The sequence below is a fragment of the Podarcis cretensis genome (assembly GCF_951804945.1).
Source record: "Podarcis cretensis genome assembly, chromosome: 4".
Classification (NCBI taxonomy): Eukaryota; Metazoa; Chordata; class Lepidosauria; order Squamata; family Lacertidae; genus Podarcis; species Podarcis cretensis.
The window spans coordinates 12,011,689-12,029,005 of record NC_137173.1 but is presented as its reverse complement, the minus strand read 5'-3'; positions in this window follow the sequence as shown (position 1 = coordinate 12,029,005).

Genomic DNA, 17,317 nt, shown 5'->3' with positions numbered 1-17,317 from the left:
GAGCCACTGCAGAAAAGGCCCTTTCAAAGGCATATATATGTCTATACATATCTATACATTTATTTATTGCGTTTTTTAATCCTACTTTCCCTCTAAGGAGCTCAAGTTGGCACTGTCAGGAGGCAGAGGAACCAACCCCCACAGCAGGTTGGCCAGCAACGGAGAAGACAAGGAAAAGAACTTACCATCTGCTTTTATTCAATACAGTGGTACCTTGGGTTAAGAACTTAATTCGTTCTGGGGGCCCGTTCTTAACCTGAAACTGTTCTTAACCTAAGGTACCACTTCAGCTAATGGGGCCTCCCACTGCCGCCGCGCCACTGCTGCGCGATTTGTGTTCTCATCCTGAAGCGTCTGAAACCCGAGGTACCACTGTATTCACAGTGAGCGGCTTGGGAATGCAGCCTCTCAGAATCAGAGCTGTCAACTTTTCCCTTTTCTTGCGAGGAATCCTATTTGGAATAAGGGAATGCCCCTTAAAAAAGGGGAAAAGTTGACAGCTATGCTCAGAATAATGGTGTTGCCCCAAGTGAATCTCCACCCCCTCCCTCTTTCCAATTTCCTACAGGTGCTGAAAAGTGCCCTCTGCTTTTGAGTTCTTTACTCTCCTACTTTCAAGGCTCGCCGCGTTCTCGGGTTGCTTTCTAAAGACACTGAGCCCATCAGCTGTCGCACCCCTGGGGCTTCTTCTTCCCGCTCCTCCTCTCCTATTATTTCCCAGAGTTCCCCCTCATCTGCATCTGAGCTGCGACCTCCCTCAAACCCCTGTTGTAATTCTGAACTGCCTTCCTCTCCTTGAAGGAGCAGGCTGGGGAAGCAGTCTCCATCATTTCTCCTCTGCCCAGTCCCTGACAGGCACACATACTTTCCCCACTCCTTATTTTATCCTCAGTGTGACCCTGGGAGATAGGCTAAGCTGAGACAGAGGAACTGGCCCAAGCTTTATGGCTGTGTAGGGATTTGAACCCTGGTTCCCCAGCTCCTAGTCTGGTGCTGTAACCACTTAACCACACTGTCAAAGCAAATCTACATTCATGTCATGCTCATCTGTGCCAGGAGCCTTTTAAGTATCTGGCAACGCCCTGCTGCCCATTGAAATGGCCGTTGTGATTGAGCCACACAGAAGCACCCTGGTCTGCTTTATTGCCAGAGTTAACTTCCCGCTATTTGGAAATATGGGCATGACTATGGCCTTTAAGAAGATGGAGCACTGAGGAAAGTGCTGATGAAGGCCATAAAAGCCAATGAGGCTTGTTGCTTCTTGACATTCGGGACACTTAGGGACGATTCCTCCATGAACACACCAATAGCAAAGAGACTTTCTAAGATAAGTCCTTCCCCGCCTGCTAAAACCCCACAAAAACAAAAGCACCCTCTGAAACAGTCAGCAGGAATTCATTACCCAAATGCCGCGCCTGCTCTGAAGGTTATGATCTTCGCTTGCTAAATGGGCGAAGGGATGGGAACACGAAGGGCTGTTTTCTCATAACCTTTGCAGCCATTATTTGGATGATTAACAGAGAGGTCAGAGGTGTGTTAGCATTTCCAAGGATTCTTTCTTTCTTTCTTATTTCCACCTCAGAAGAGGAGTAGTTGTGTTAGCCTTTGTTTGGTGCAATGATTCTGCAGAGCACGCCCACCCGAAAAAGGGGTTGTAAAGTTTCTTAGGCCCCATTTGCACCATATATTTAAAGCACTATTGTATTGATTCTAAGGTAACATTCACACTGCACATCTAAAACACTATGAAACCACTTTATTTTTTTTTTCTATTTTTTTTTTTTATAATAATTTTTATTAATTTCCACACATATAATAAAGAACAATATAAAACAGTATCACATCATACTCATCGGTTCTTACCCTTCTTTCTTTGACTTCCCCATACCTCCCCATCCCTGCATCCTTGTTTAATAATTCTTTAGCAACCCTTAAGTCCATTGTCTTAGTTCCCTTTCGTAAAAGTTTCTTAAGTTTTTTTTTTTTGTTTACTGCTGCAATTCTTTACTTCTTACCCCCTGACATCCTAACATTCCTCAATTTTGCAATTATTTTTAAGATATATTTTGAAGTTCTTCCAGTCCTCTTCCACTGTCTCTTTCCCCTGGTCCCGGATTCTGCCCGTCATCTCGGCCAGTCCCATAAAGTCAATCACCTTTGTTTGCCATTCTTCCAGAGTAGGTAATTCTTGCGTCTTCCAATACTTTGCCAGTAGAATTCTTGCTGCTGTAGTGGCATACATAAAGAAAGTCCTATCCTTCCTTGACACCGCTTGGCCCACCATGCCCAAGAGGAAAGCCTCTGGTTTCTTAGGAAAAGTCCACTTAAGGACCTTCTTAATTTCATTATAGATCATTTCCCAGAAAGCTTTAACCTTTGGGCAGGTCCACCAAAGGTGGTAGAAAGTGCCTTCAGTCTCATTACATTTCCAACACTTATTATTAGGCAAATGATAAATTTTTGCAAGCTTGACTGGGGTCATGTACCACCGGTAGATCATTTTCATAATATTTTCTCTTAATGCATTACATGCAGTAAATTTAATACCGGTGGTCCATAACTGTTCCCAGTCAGCAAACATAATATCATGACCGATATCTTGTGCCCATTTAATCATAGCTGATTTCACCGTTTCATCCTGTGTATTCCATTTTAGCAGCAAGTTATACATTTTTGATAAGTTCTTAGTATTGGGTTCCAACAATTCTGTTTCTAATTTTGACTTCTCTTTCTGAAATCCTATTTTCCTGTCCTGTTTAAACGTCTCATTTATTTGATGGTAATGCAACCAATCTCTGACCTTAGGCTTTAGTTTCTCATAACTCTGAAGTTTCACCCTTTCACCATCGTATTCTAAAATCTCATGATATTTTGGCCATTTAGAATCCATATTAAGCTTTTTTACTTCCCTAGCTTCCATTGGTGACACCCACCTAGGGGTTTTACTTTCCATCAAATCTTTGTATCTAATCCAAACGTTATACAATGCTTTCCTTACAATATGGTTTTTAAAGCTTTTATACACCTTTACCTTGTCGTACCATAAGTATGCATGCCAACCAAAACTATTATCGTACCCTTCCAGATCCAAAATGTCAGTGTTCTCAAGAAGTAGCCAGTGTTTCAACCAGCAGAAAGCTGCTGATTCATAATAAAGTCTTAAGTCCGGCAGGGCAAACCCCCCTCTATCCTTTGCGTCAGTTAAAATCTTAAATTTAATTCTGGGCTTTTTGCCCTGCCAGACAAATTTTGATATATCTTTCTGCCATTTCTTGAAGCATTCCATCTTGTCCACAATCTGCAACGTCTGGAATAAAAACAACATTCTAGGCAATACATTCATCTTAATAGTAGCGATTCGGCCTAGCAAGGAAAGTTTCAGCCTTGACCATATTTCCAGATCTTTTTTAACTTCTGACCAACATTTTTCATAATTGTCCTTAAATAAGTTCACATTCTTGGATGTTAAGTTTACCCCCAGGTATTTTACCCTTTTTGTTATTTCCAAGCCTGTTTCATTCTGAAAACTCTCTCTTTCTTCCATTGTTAAATTTTTTTCCAACACTTTCGTTTTTTGTCTATTCAATTTAAAACCTGCTACTCGACCAAATATATCAATTAATTCTAATACTCTTTTAGTACTAGTATCTGGCTGTTGCAAAGTCAATACTAGATCATCTGCAAATGCTCTTAATTTATAATGTCTAACTCCGACCTGAACTCCTTTAACCAACTGGTCCTTTCTAATCATGTTTAACAATACCTCCAGGACTGATATGAAAAGCAAAGGGGATATTGGGCAACCCTGTCGTGTACCTTTTTCTATAGGTATTTCTTCTGTTACCACATTATTTACAATTAATTTGGCCTTTTGTTGAGAATATATTGCACCTATACCGTTTTCAAAACCTTGGCCTACCCCCATCCCTTGGAGATTCTTTTTCATAAAAGTCCAACAAATGTTGTCAAAGGCTTTCTCCGCATCCACAAAAATCAAAACTGCTTTCCTATTAATGTCAACGTCCAGCAGCTCCAAAATATCTATAATGTTTCTCACATTGTCTGACATATGTCTACCTGGGAAGAAGCCTGTTTGGTCCTTATGAATCTCTTCTGCTAAAACTCTTTTCAATCTTTTTGCCAAAATGTCTGCAAAAATTTTGTAATCCACATTGAGTAAAGATATAGGGCGGTAGTTTTTAACCTGGTTCTTCTCAGTCTCTGTTTTCGGTATAAGTGAGATGAAAGCCTCTTTCCACGATTCAGGTGCCTTTTTCCCCTTCAAAATTTCATTGCAAACTTCCTTCAATGGTTGTGTCAGCCATTCTTTCAACATTTTGTAGTATTTGGCCGTCAGGCCATCTGGTCCTGGTGATTTTCCCAATTTCATATTTTGAATGGCACCCTCTATTTCTTGTTCTGTTATTTCCTCATTTAAGATCCTTTTACTTTGTTCTGAGATTTTTGGTAAACCGTATTTTCTGATGAATTCTTCTATTTCTTGCTCGTTGATTGGCCCTTGTGCATACAATTTCTTAAAAAAACTTTGAAAACAATTGTTGATCTCATTGGGTTTATGGATAATTTTTCCATCCATTTCTAAACTTGTTACAGTGTTCATTTTCTGCCTTTTTTTCAATTGCCATGACAGAAGTTTCCCACATTTATCCGCTGATTCAAAAGTTCTTTGTCTCATTTGCCTTATCTTCCATTCTATTTGTTGGTTCATAAGCTCCATGTACTGCATCTGATAGAACTTTATTTCTCTCAAAATCTCATGGGATTTTGGTTTAGACCTCAACTTCTTCTCTCCTTCTTTTATTTTTTCTAAAAATTTTTCCTTCTTCTCATTTTGTTGCTTCCTCTTAATAGAATTTTGTTGAATTAGGAAACCTCGCATCACGGCTTTACTTGCGTCCCAAATTATTCTTTTTTCCACATCTGTTTTCCTGTTGATCTCAAAGTAATCTTTTAATGTTTTAAGGGCCTTCTTGTGGATCTCTTCATCCTTAAATAGGGTGTCATTCATTCTCCATCTAAAGGATCCAGTTGTTGTTAGTTTCATCTCCATCTTCACCGCATTATGGTCGGAGCACGTTTTTGGGCATATTTCTACTTTTTTTGTTCTTGGCGCCAGACTACTAGAAATCCAGATTTGGTCTATTCTTGTCCATGTCATTTTTGCTTCAGAGAAGAAGGTTCCCTCTCTCTCTAGAGGATTCTTTATTCTCCAAATATCAATCAAGTCCATTGTTTCAGTCATTTCGAAAAAGATCTTTGGTAGTCTCCCTTCTTTTGAAATCACTTGTCTCTGTGCTTTATCCATGTTTGTTGAGACAACTCCATTCATGTCTCCCATCATTAGGATTTTATAGTCTAAAAAGTCAACTAATGTCTCATGCAACTTCCTAAAGAATTCGGCCTTCCCTTCATTTGGGGCATAAACTCCCACAATTAATATCTTTTCTCCTTGAATTTGTATTTCAATTGCCAGGTATCTTCCTTGTTCATCTTTAAATATCAATTTTGGAGCCAACTTTTCCTTTGCATAGATCACCACACCTCTTTTCTTTACTTTGTCTGATGAGATAAATTCTTGACCAAGTCTCTTATTTATCAGTAATTTCCTATGTATCCTGGCAATATGGGTTTCTTGCAAACATATTATGTCTAATTGTTCTTTCTTCAAAATGTGAAAAACCTGTCGTCTTTTCCGAGGAAGGTTCAAACCGTTGCAGTTCCAACTAAGGAGTTGCAGAGACATTTTGTATTTAGGTAGCTGTTCCTCCAACTGCTCCAAGCTTCTGCTCTTCCTCCGATGGTGGTAGTGAAAGTCCAAATGACAAATTTGCTATATCAGGTGGTTCCCTCTCCTCCACGGTTCCTTTCTGCAAATCCTCCAGGTACTTCTCCAGAAATTGTTCTTTGTCCTGAATTGTTTTTATTTTAATCTTCCTTCCTTTGAAGTTAAAGGACAATCCTTGTGGAAACTCCCATCTGAATGGTATAGTGTTTTTCTTCAGCAGGTCTACTAAGCTTTTGTAATATGTTCTCACCTCTAAAATGTATTTAGGAATGTCCTTAAAAATCTGTATCTGACAATTTTGGATCACCAATGCCTTTTGATAATGCAAATTCAATATTCTATCTCTTTCTTCTTTTGATCTCAGTGTAATTAGACAGTCCCTTGGTTTTTTATCCTGCCTTCTACCCAGTCGAAAGGCTGATATTATCTCAAGTTCCTCATCTTCCTCCCATTCCTCCTGCCAAAAAGTTATGATGTTCTCTGTAAGAAATTTCACAAGGTTGTCCCCTTCCCCTTCAGGCACCAATCTAAATTTTAAATTCTTCTCTTTACGTTGAAGTTCCAGTAAGGAGAGGGCTGCATCATGCTCATTCACTTTTTTAATTATAGGCCCAAATTTTTCCCTTGTCTCTTCAGCCGTTGTCATGGCTTCCCACAAAGGATTCTGGGAGCATTAACAGTGCTGAGAGTTTTTGTTGTTGTTGTTTAGTCGTTTAGTCGTGTCCGACTCTTTGTGACCTCCTGGACCAGAGCACGCCAGGCACTCCTGTCTTCCACTGCCTCCCGCAGTTTGGTCAAACTCATGCTGGTAGCTTCGAGAACACTGTCCAACCATCTCGTCCTCTGTCGTCCCCTTCTCCTTGTGCCCTCCATCTTTCCCAACATCAGGGTCCTTTCCAGGAGTCTTCTCTCCTCATGAGGTGGCCAAAGTACTGGAGCCTTCAACTCGAACGGAAACATTCCCCGTGTACAAATTACAATGGTAATGATGGCCACATGACCCGGAAGCTGTACGCCGGCTCCCTCGGCCAATAAAACAAGATCAGCGCTGCAACCCCAGAGTCGGCCACGACTGGACCTAATGGTCAGGGGTCCCTTTACCTTAACAACAACAACAACAACAACAACAACAACAACAACAACAACAACTGCATATCAGGGGGTTGGACTTGATGATCGGCAAGGTCCCTTCCAACTCTACAATTCTATGATCTTATGATTCTATGAGTCAAGACAGCTTACAGGTCAATGTGCAGCAGCTGCTCCAGTTGGCAGGTCACGGTGCCAGATTTACGTACAGTCATACCTCGGGTTGAACTAGCTTTGGGATAAGTATTTTTGGGTTGCGCGCTGCGGTGACCCAGAAGTAACAGAGCACATTACTTCTGGGTTTCACCGCTCGTGCATGTGCAGACGGTCAAAATGACGTCATGCGCATGTGCAGAAGCGTCAAATCGCGACCCACGGATGCGGGTTGCGTTCGCTTCTGGATGCGAACGGGGCTCTGGAACAGATCCTGTTCGCATCCAGAGGTACCACTGTATAAGCTAAACAAGCTATAGCTTAGGGCCCCACCCTCTTGGGCCCCCCAAAAAAATTTAAAGGGAAAAAATGGATGTACATTTCCAAAATATAAGATAAAAAACAAATACAATAAAACCTACATACAGCAACAGTGTTTTGTGTTGTGTAGGCTCCTAGGATGTAAGTCATGGGCCCCACCTGCTAGTCTGCTCCCTAAAATATCACTGGTTTGCTCCTTTCTATATATAGAGTGCCTACATTCTGCATGGACTGGTTGCATGGCAACATGTGCAAATGGCTTGAGATACCTATTGGGTCCATAAATTACCATCTAGCATATATTCAACACAAAAAACTGTGACAATTTGTTGTTGACAAAGGACAGCTGGACATATAAAGGGCCCCATTACCTTCAGTAGTTTAGGGCCTCAGCAAACGTAAATCCGGCCCTGTGCCAGGACCTCTAAAATAAAGGAAGAACAAGAAATGGATCAGCCATTGCCACATAATGGAACTGAGAAGTGCATATTTTAAAGTCTAATCTGTCTGGAGGTGCTGATTAGGCGAGTCCACTTTTGCAATTTGAACTCCCCCAAATTCTTCCCTGAAATCTATTTACGCGGGTTTTGTGCCTTCTCCACAGATGTGAGATGTCTATCACCCCAAGCACCGTGATGCCTAGAATGCTTTGCTAGTTTCCAGAGTTAATAATATTGACCACTTGCTCACCTCATTATGTCAACTGCTTTCTGAATATTGAATGCTAAAATGAGGTTGCAGAGTATAAGTGGTTTGGAAAGTGGAAACTCAATACTCAAGGATGAGAAAACAGTACTTACTAATTGAGTGAAACAGGCCGGAACAGAAACAAAGCAATGGTGCAGCATTAATAATGTCATAATAAAACGGTGGGTGGGTAGGAAGCACCGGAAAATGGTGGGGCTATGCTGACACCTTCAAATAAAGTAGTATTAACTAGGGATAACAGATCTATCAATTTTGGCTACTCTCCACTTCTCAATTTTCCAAACTTAATTTCTCCACATTTCCACATCAGTTTGAGAGTGTGTGTGTGTGTATGCGTATATATATATATATATATATATATATATATATATATATATGTGTGTGTGTGTGTGTGTGCGTGTGTGTGTGTGTATAGTTATGCCAATAATAATAATAATAATAATAATAATAATAATAATAAATTATTTATACCCCGCCCATCTGGCTGGGCCTCCCCAGCCACTCTGGGCGGCTTCCATAGAAACCAAAAATACAGTAAAATATCACACGTTAAAAACTTCCCTGAACAGGGCTGCCTTAAGATATCTTCTGAATGTCAGGTAGTTGTTTATCGCTTTGACATCTGCTGGAAGGGCGTTCCACAGGGCGGGCGCCACTACCGAGAAGGCCCTCTGCCTGGTTCCCTGTAGCTTTGCTTCTTGCAATGAGGGAACTGCCAGAAGGCCCTCGGCGCTGGACCTCAGCGTCCAGGCAGAACGATGGGGGTGGAGACGCTCCTTCAGATATACTGGACCGAGGCCATTTAGGGCTTTAAAGGTCAGCACCAACACTTTGAATTGTGCTCGGAAACGTACTGGGAGCCAATGTAGGTCTTTTAAGACCAGTGTTATATAGTCTCGGCGGCCGCCCCCAGTCACCAGTCTAGCTGCTGCATTCTGGATTAGTTGTAGTTTCCGAGTCACCTTCAGAGGTAGCCCCACGTAGAGTGCATTGCAGTAGTCCAAGCGGGAGATAACCAGAGCATGCACCACTCTGGCGAGACAGTCCGCAGGCAGATAGGGTCTCAGCCTACGTACCAGATGGAGCTGGTAAACAGCTGCCCTGAACACAGATTTGACCTGTGCCTCCATGGACAGCTGTGAGTCCAAAATGACTCCCAGGCTGCGCACCTGGTCCTTCAGGGGCACAGCTACCCCATTCAGGACCAGGGAATCCTCCCCACCTGCCCGCCTCCTGTCCCCCAAAAACAGTACTTCTGTCTTGTCAGGATTCAACCTCAATCTGTTAGCCGCCATCCATCCTCCAACCACCTCCAGACACTCTGGAGCAACCTATCAACGTGGTTGCTCGAGAGTGAACAGGCAAGACCCCCACTGGTCTTTTCAAAGGCTTTATTATTGGTGCAAAAACATTTACAGTGCAGAACATCTCAATTCCATGTCTTGCTCAGTCACTAGCAGAATCTGAGAGTGGGCGGTCCTTAAACTTTCCTCAGCAGAGTAGTCTCTTGACCCCCAGCCGACGCCTCCCCTCTCTGCGTGAAAACCTACTGCGCAGGGAGGGCGTGGTTAAAGGGGGACCTGCACACCCGTTTTGCCCATGCATGGTGTTTTGGCTCTTTCTTGAATCCTCCGAGCCCTGTATCTCTTCCCCACTAGAGGCTTGGCTTCCCTCCTCCGCTGAGGAAGTGCTGCTTCCCATGATCTTTGGAGGCTCCCTGTAATCCAGCTGCCTTTCCACCTCTCGCCTCTGAGCTGATGGCAGTTCCCTGACATCTGTATCTCCTCATGAAAATTAATTGTCTTTTAATTTATTTATTTTTTATATAAATATTTTATTAAGTTTCAGAAAAAGACAACAAACATAAGAAAAAACAAGAACAAATACACAAAAATACAAAATACATAAGAAAAAAAGAAAAAAATAGTTTCAAAAAAGAAAAGAAAAAACACATTTTAAGAAAAAAGAAGAAAAAACACAAAAATCCCTCTTTTTACTTCTCATCTTTGATTCACTTATTTTCTTGACTTCCTCACATCTCCCTTTTTTGTATCCCTGTTGAAAATTAATTCAGCAAATTCATATCCAATTTATTTGTCTAATTATCCATCCAATCTTATTTTTAACCTCATTGCTAGAAACCCTTCAGTTCATTTCAATGCTATTAACTTTCAAAAATTTTACAATATTTCTGTAAATAAATTTTAAATTTCTTCCAATCTTCTTCCACTGACTCTTCTCCCTGGTCTCAGATTCTGCCAGTCATTTCCTTAATTTAATTGCAAAATTAATTCACATTTTCCTGTGAATTTCTCCTAAGATATAGATGCTTGTGTGCAATTTTGCCTAAAATACACATTTATTCTTTTTCGCAAGTAATTATCCTAGCGCTCAGCTGAGCAAGCCCCCCTCTGCCACTCCAGCTCTTCTCCTTCTAGAAAAACAAGCACTGGTTGTCACAAATGGATGGAGCAAACTTGTTTGCTGCTGCTCCAGAAGGTAGGACCCAGACAAATGCAAGAAAGGAGATTCCAACTAAACACTAGGAATAACTTTCTGATGGTGAGTTCTTGCTTGACAGTGGAAGGTGATGAACTCTTCTTCTTTGGAGGTTTCCCAACACATAATAGATGACCATCTGTCAGGGATTCTTTAGTTGCGATTCCTGCGCAAGATGTTGGACTAGATCAGGCACAGGAAAACTTGGCCCTCCAGATGTTTTGGGACTACAACTCCCATCATCCCTATCCAACAGGACCAGTGGTCAAGGATGATGGGAACTGTAGTCTCAAAACATCTGGAGGGCCGAGTTTGCCTATGCCTGGACTAGATTACCCTTGGGATCCTTTCCTACACCACAGTTCTGCAATTCTATTTCATCAAAGAGAGGAGGGGAACCATCTTATGCTAATAACACTGTTATACAGGGGTGTCTCCCCAGAGGTGTTCTTAAAATACTCTTTCGGCAATCAAGCATTACTTCTTCTGAGTCTCACCTTCCTTTAATAACATACCCATCTTCCTCCCCCATTCATCCCTACAAGTTTCCTTGCTTCATTTTATGGGTTGGAAAAAACAACTGCCTGTATAAAGCTTTGTCATCTGACTTATTAGCTATGACCTGATTGTTCCGCCAAGTGCTGTGGCCTGGCCGTGTCTCGCCTCTGCCCCAGAAAACCCTTAAGTTGCTGTTCTTGACGTGATTCAGCACGGCCTGTCTAGCAGCATAAAATGTCACCGTCTCCCCTGGGTTAAGCGGGTCACCGAGGTCTATTGCTCTGACTGATGCAATTAGAGATTTTGCTTCCAGGTGCGATGTACAATCACTACCGTTTGGGCGCAGGACCAGGAGCCCACCAGGGAGATCCTCCGTCACTATAACAACCTGGAGAACATGAATAATTCAGCCCATTTTAAAATGCTTGTTTATTTATGGAATATCTTAATTACAGCAAAGGAAAATTTCACAGTTACTGAAACAGTTTCCCTTCAGAGATAACTTGCTTTTATTGCTTATCAATTATTGAAACCTGGCAGTGTTGGGAGAGAGAGAGAGAGAGAGAGAAAGCAGGAAGGAACAGAAGATGGAGAAGAAATCAGCCTGGATAGAAGGGTTTTGTGGAGCCCTGTAATAAGAACAAATAATAGAATCATAGAATTGCAGGGTGGGAAGTGCCATCTATTCCAACCCCTTCCAATACAGGGATCACAGCTAAAGCATCTCAGACAGATGCCAATCTAACCTCTAAAAAACCTCCACCTTTCATGACAGTCCATTCCACTGTCATACAGCTCTTACCATCAGAAAGTTCTTCCTAATGTTTAATCAGAATTTCCTTTCTTGTAATTCGAATCCATTGGTCCTGGTCCTACCATCTGGAGCAGCAGTAATTAATGAACTTTTGTGAAAGAAATCACTTTTTATCGTTCAGTGACATACAGAGGGCCATAGGTTAGCTATCCCCAAATTAGTCAGTGAAGTGCAGCTATCTTAGATGACGCTGAGATTTAATAATCTTGTGCTCCTATCGACTGAGCTATTCCTTGTTTGAACATTTCACATGGATCATCCCATATGTTCAGTAAACACATCTGTGGTGAAGTTGGAATGGCATATTTGAGTGTTTTGGCCATTTCTTGACAAAGTGCATTCTAACATTAAGAGAGAGGTAACAACATTTGCAGGATCCCTGTAGGAGAATGTCATCTGCCATAGGCCCTCAAGCTCAGGTGTTTTTATAGCTGATAGCCTGATTTATGGTGTTGGAGGAGACTCTTGAGAGTCCCATGGACTGTAAGAAAATCCACCCTATCCATTCTTAAGGAAATCAGCCCTGAGTGCTCACTGGAAGGACAGATCCTGAAGCTGAGGCTCCAATACTTTGGCCACCTCATGAGAAGAGAAGACTCCCTGGAAAAGACCCTGATATTGGGAAAGATGGAGGGCACAAGGAGAAGGGGAAGACAGAGGACAAGATGGTTGGACAGTGTTCTCGAAGCTACCAGCATGAGTTTGACCAAACTGCGGGAGGCAGTGGAAGACAGGAGTGCCTGGCGTGCTCTGGTCCATGGGGTCATGAAAGTCGGACACGACTAAACGACTAAACAACACAGCCTGATGCAATGAGGCAATGGAGAGAAGATATGGAGAAAAAACCTGCCTAGTCTTTCTTCCTTGGACACCTTCACTGCTGCTGGCTCTGACTTAATGGAAAGGAAGGGGAAGCATACCTGGTGATGGGAGAGTGAGCTGTGTGGAACAGTCTCCCAAATACAGTGGTACCTTGGGTTAAGAACTTAATTCATTCTGGAGGTCCATTCTTAACCTGAAACTGTTCTTAACCTGAAGCACCACTTTAGCTAATGGGGCCTCCTGCTGCTGCCATGCCACCACAGCACGATTTCTGTTCTCATCCTGAAGCAAAGTTCTTAATCCCAGGTACTATTTCTGGGTTAGCGGAGTCTGTAACCTGAAGCATCTGTAACCTGAAGCGTTTGTAACCCGAGGTACAACTGTAGACTGTTTTACCAAAAGAATTTCAGAGAGCTTGCTCGCCTCAACTTTGAACTCTTCTACTAGAATGTGAACCAAGCATTCAGCAAGACCTACCTTTGTGAAAATTAGACTTCTTTTGGGGGATAAATGCACTAAATGCATGTTGTCACATTTGGAGAGGTGGAAATATTGGCGGTGATAACAGAACATGCCTTTTCAACATCCCCAGTAATCTCTGCTCAGGGAAGGACAATATTCTGGAAAAGACACCCAGAGGCTTCCGCTGGATGTCCTTGAGGATGCAAATCCGAGAAGGATTTCATCAGTGAGTGTTCAGATTACTTGTGCACACAGCATTTACATAAATCTCATCTATGGTATTGTGTATGGATCGGCAGCTGGGATTTTGCATAGCACCATCCTGTGTTTCATCGAAATTGCTTTCCTGGGTTTTGTGGGGAGAATTGGGAAGAGAACGCTGTTCGAGGAGAAAGCTGTTATCTAAGCTTTTCATTTCGAGAAATCTTTTTAGGGCAGCGGAATCTCATAACTCAGCAAGCAAAAAAGCTGGCTGGGGCGACTGCGATAATTTATCAGGCGCGCTGGAAAAACTCATTTTAAGCTAAGCAAACAAAATAGAACAGGGTAAGACAGTCAAGCGCTGGTTGCTTTTGAGCTGTTTGTCACATTATGTTCCCTGTCTGTTTCTTGAGGACGTGGGTTGGGAAGGGTCTGGAGGATTGGAGAGGCAAAACTTAGTGATGATGCTTTGCATGTAAAACATCCTAAATTCAGTTCCAGGACTCTTCAGTTAGAAGACTCCAAATAGCAGGGTCAGGAGAAAACTCTTATCTTGGAGATCTTGGAGAGTTGCTTTCAGGCAGAGATGATGTGAACAGAGTAAGGCTACACGATCCAATTAAGGCACTATGATAGGTAAAGGTAAAGGACCCCTGGGCGGTTAAGTCCAGTCAAAGATGACTATGGGGTTGCAGCACTCATCTCGCTTTTCAGGCCAAGGGAGCCAGCGTTTGCCCACAGACAGTTTTCCAGGCCATGTGGCCAGCATGACTAGACCACTACTGGTGTACAGAGGACCATGATGAGTGCCAGAGCACATGCAAACACCATTTACTTGCACTGGTGTGCTTTTGAACTGCTAGGTTGGCAGGAGCTGGGACAGAGCAACGGGAGCTCACCCCGTCGTGAGGATTCGAACCGCCAACCTTCCGATCAGCAAGCCCAAGAAGCTCAGTGTTTTAGACCATAGTACCACTCACGTCCCCCAAAGCACTATGATACCACTGTAAGCAGTTCTAGGTTTCCCCACAGAATTCTGGCAGCTGTAGTTTGTTAATGGTGCTGCAAGTTGTTCAGTGACCCCTGTTCCCCTCATGGAGCTACAATTCCCAGAGTTCCCTGTGATAATATATTGATTGTTAAACCGCTCTATAACTGTAGCTCTATAACTTTATATTATAAACTGCCTTGTGATCCCCAGATGAAGGGTGGTATAGAAATTCAATACACATAATAAACATTAGTGATTTAAATGCAGCATGTGAATGTGGTCTAGATCAGGGCAGCCCTACCAATTGGCACAGTGAGACAACTGCTTCGGGCAACTGATGCTGGAGGTCAACAATAGTAACCTCTCAGCTGTTCCTCCTGAGCTACTTGCCTCTCTTGAGGACACAGCTGTGTATGTACATGACCTGTTCTTGAGCCACTAAGTGAACCTGCTACCCCCAGTACCCCCCCCCACCAGAAGGGTGCGCTTTTATCATCAGACTTTTGTGGAATGGGGAGGGGTGCCATCTTGTTCTCCACCTCAGGCAACAAAATATAAGCTTATTAAATTTGTAAATTGCCTGACTCTTGAAATAGAGTCCTAAAGTGATTTGCAAGCAAGTAAAAATAATAATACAAAAATGAAACTTTGTTGTTGTTTAGTCATTTAGTTGTTTCTGACTCTTCGTGACCCCATGGACCAGAGCACGCCAGGCACTCCTGTCTTCCACTGCCTCCCGCAGTTTGGTCAAACTCATGCTGGTAGCTTCGAGAGCACTGTCCAACCATCTTGTCCTCTGTCGTCCCCTTCTCCTTATGCCCTCAATCTTTCCCCACATCAGGGTCTTTTCCAGGGAGTCTTTTCTTCTCATGAGGTGGCCAAAGTATTGGAGCCTCAGCTTCAGGATCTGTCCTTCCAGTGAGCACTCAGGGCTGATTTCCTTCAGAATGGATAGGTTTGATCTTCTTGCAGTCCATGGGACTCTCTAGAATCTCCTCCAGCACCATAATTCCAAAGCATCAATTCTTTGGCGATCAGCCTTCTTTATGGTCCAGCTCTCACTTCCATACATCACTACTGGGAAAACCATAGCTTTAACTATATGGACCTTTGTTGGCAAGGTGATGTCTCTGCTTTGAGCAAGAACCGGCAAGCCACTCTAATATCCCTGCCAAGAAAGCTCCATGGACAAAGACAACAGGCATATAATGAAACTTACAGCATGTATATTAAAAACAGATTTAGCAATAGAATAGAATATTGTTGATTCTGCCCACATGCCTGGGAAAACAAAAACACCTTTTCCTGATGCTGCAATGATGGCAAGGCCGGGTGGAGATTTCTGGGAAGACCATTCCATAAAACAGAGATGATATTAAGATAGATTAAGAGCTGGGTGATCATCTGAACAGGTGTGCCTGGCTATGTGAACAGGGCCCAATTATATCATTTTCCCTCCCAATATGGGGACATTTCAGGTCTGACTCTTCAAATCCACATGCTTCTAAAGAGTCTTGGAATATGCTTGGCAGTCAGGATGACAGAAGGAGACCACTCTTTGACGTCCACATTTACTTGACAGTAGGTACACAGAGGCATGGAAAAGACCATGCAAATGTTGCAAACAGGATGTTGACCTGCCCAGTCCATATTTATGTTTCTAGCAAAACAATCCTAGCTTAAATAAATTTCTGCAGCATTTCTAGCCCTCTCTTGGATAAAAGACAGAGAGCTGCATGGCATCTTAGCCACACACACAGTCTGCTCTCCAAGGTACAGGAAGTCTCTAATCAGCTTCTGTTTGTCCGCAAATCGAGGGGAGATGTTGGGATCAGCTTTTCTCCATTTTTTCTTTCTCATTGTCATCACAGCTATGGTTGTCATCGGCTTGTTGGGAAACGGATTCATCACCATTGCAAGTGGCCTTGAATGGTCCAGAAACAAAACGCTCTCTTCCTCCGACATGATCCTGTTGGTGCTGAGTATGTCCCGCCTTCTTTTCCTGGGGCTAACTTTGGGCATCCATTACTCAGTTTTTACTGACATCAGCAATCCAAAACATATGCCCAAATCTGTCGTTTTCCTCTGGGCATTTTTCAATGCTGTTACCTTGTGGACGGCCACGTGGCTTGCTGCCTTTTACTGCATGAAAATTCTCACCTTTACCCAGCCTCTCCTCGTGAAGATTAAGATGGGGATCTCCAGGATGGTTCCACACCTGCTCCTAGGATCAGTGTTGGGTTCCTTACTTGTCTCCCTTCCTTTCAACTGGTTTGAAGATTGCTACCAATGCTGCAATGGGACAAATCTCCCTTTGGGTAACAGTACTGGGAGGTGTTATGTTCAGACCACAGGGATGCTATTTTCTTCTCTTCTGTACATTGCAGGGACATTCCCATCCTTTATTATATGCTTAGCTTCTTCTGTCTTCTTGATTCACTCCCTTCTGCACCATGTTAAGAGGATGCAACAGAACAGAGAAGGTTTTAGAGATCAGAGGATGGATGTTCAATTGAGAGCGGTCAAGATGGTGGCATCATTCCTTCTCCTCTACACTGTAGCCTTTGCAGCTGAGATTTCACTCATGTTGTTCATCAATCCCTTGACACTGGTATTGTCCATTGTTATGGTGGCCGGATATCATTCAGGACATGCCATCAGTTTGATTATCACAAATTCCAAACTCAGGCAGATGTTCCTCATGACTTTGTGGGATCCTCTGCATCAGAGACAGAGGGCAACTATATCACCTTCCTATCCCAAGACTCCCAAAGGAATGAGTCAGTTTTAGGGATGTTTGAAGCATCTTGTGGAATTTTACTAGTAGTCAAGCCTCTTTTTTTTCCAAACCTCCCTAAAAATTACTCAGACATTTCTTTGAGCAGAAGCCAAACAGCCTTTGGCAACATCTCTGTATCTCCATTGGCAGAGTCTGGAGGAAATGATCTTATTT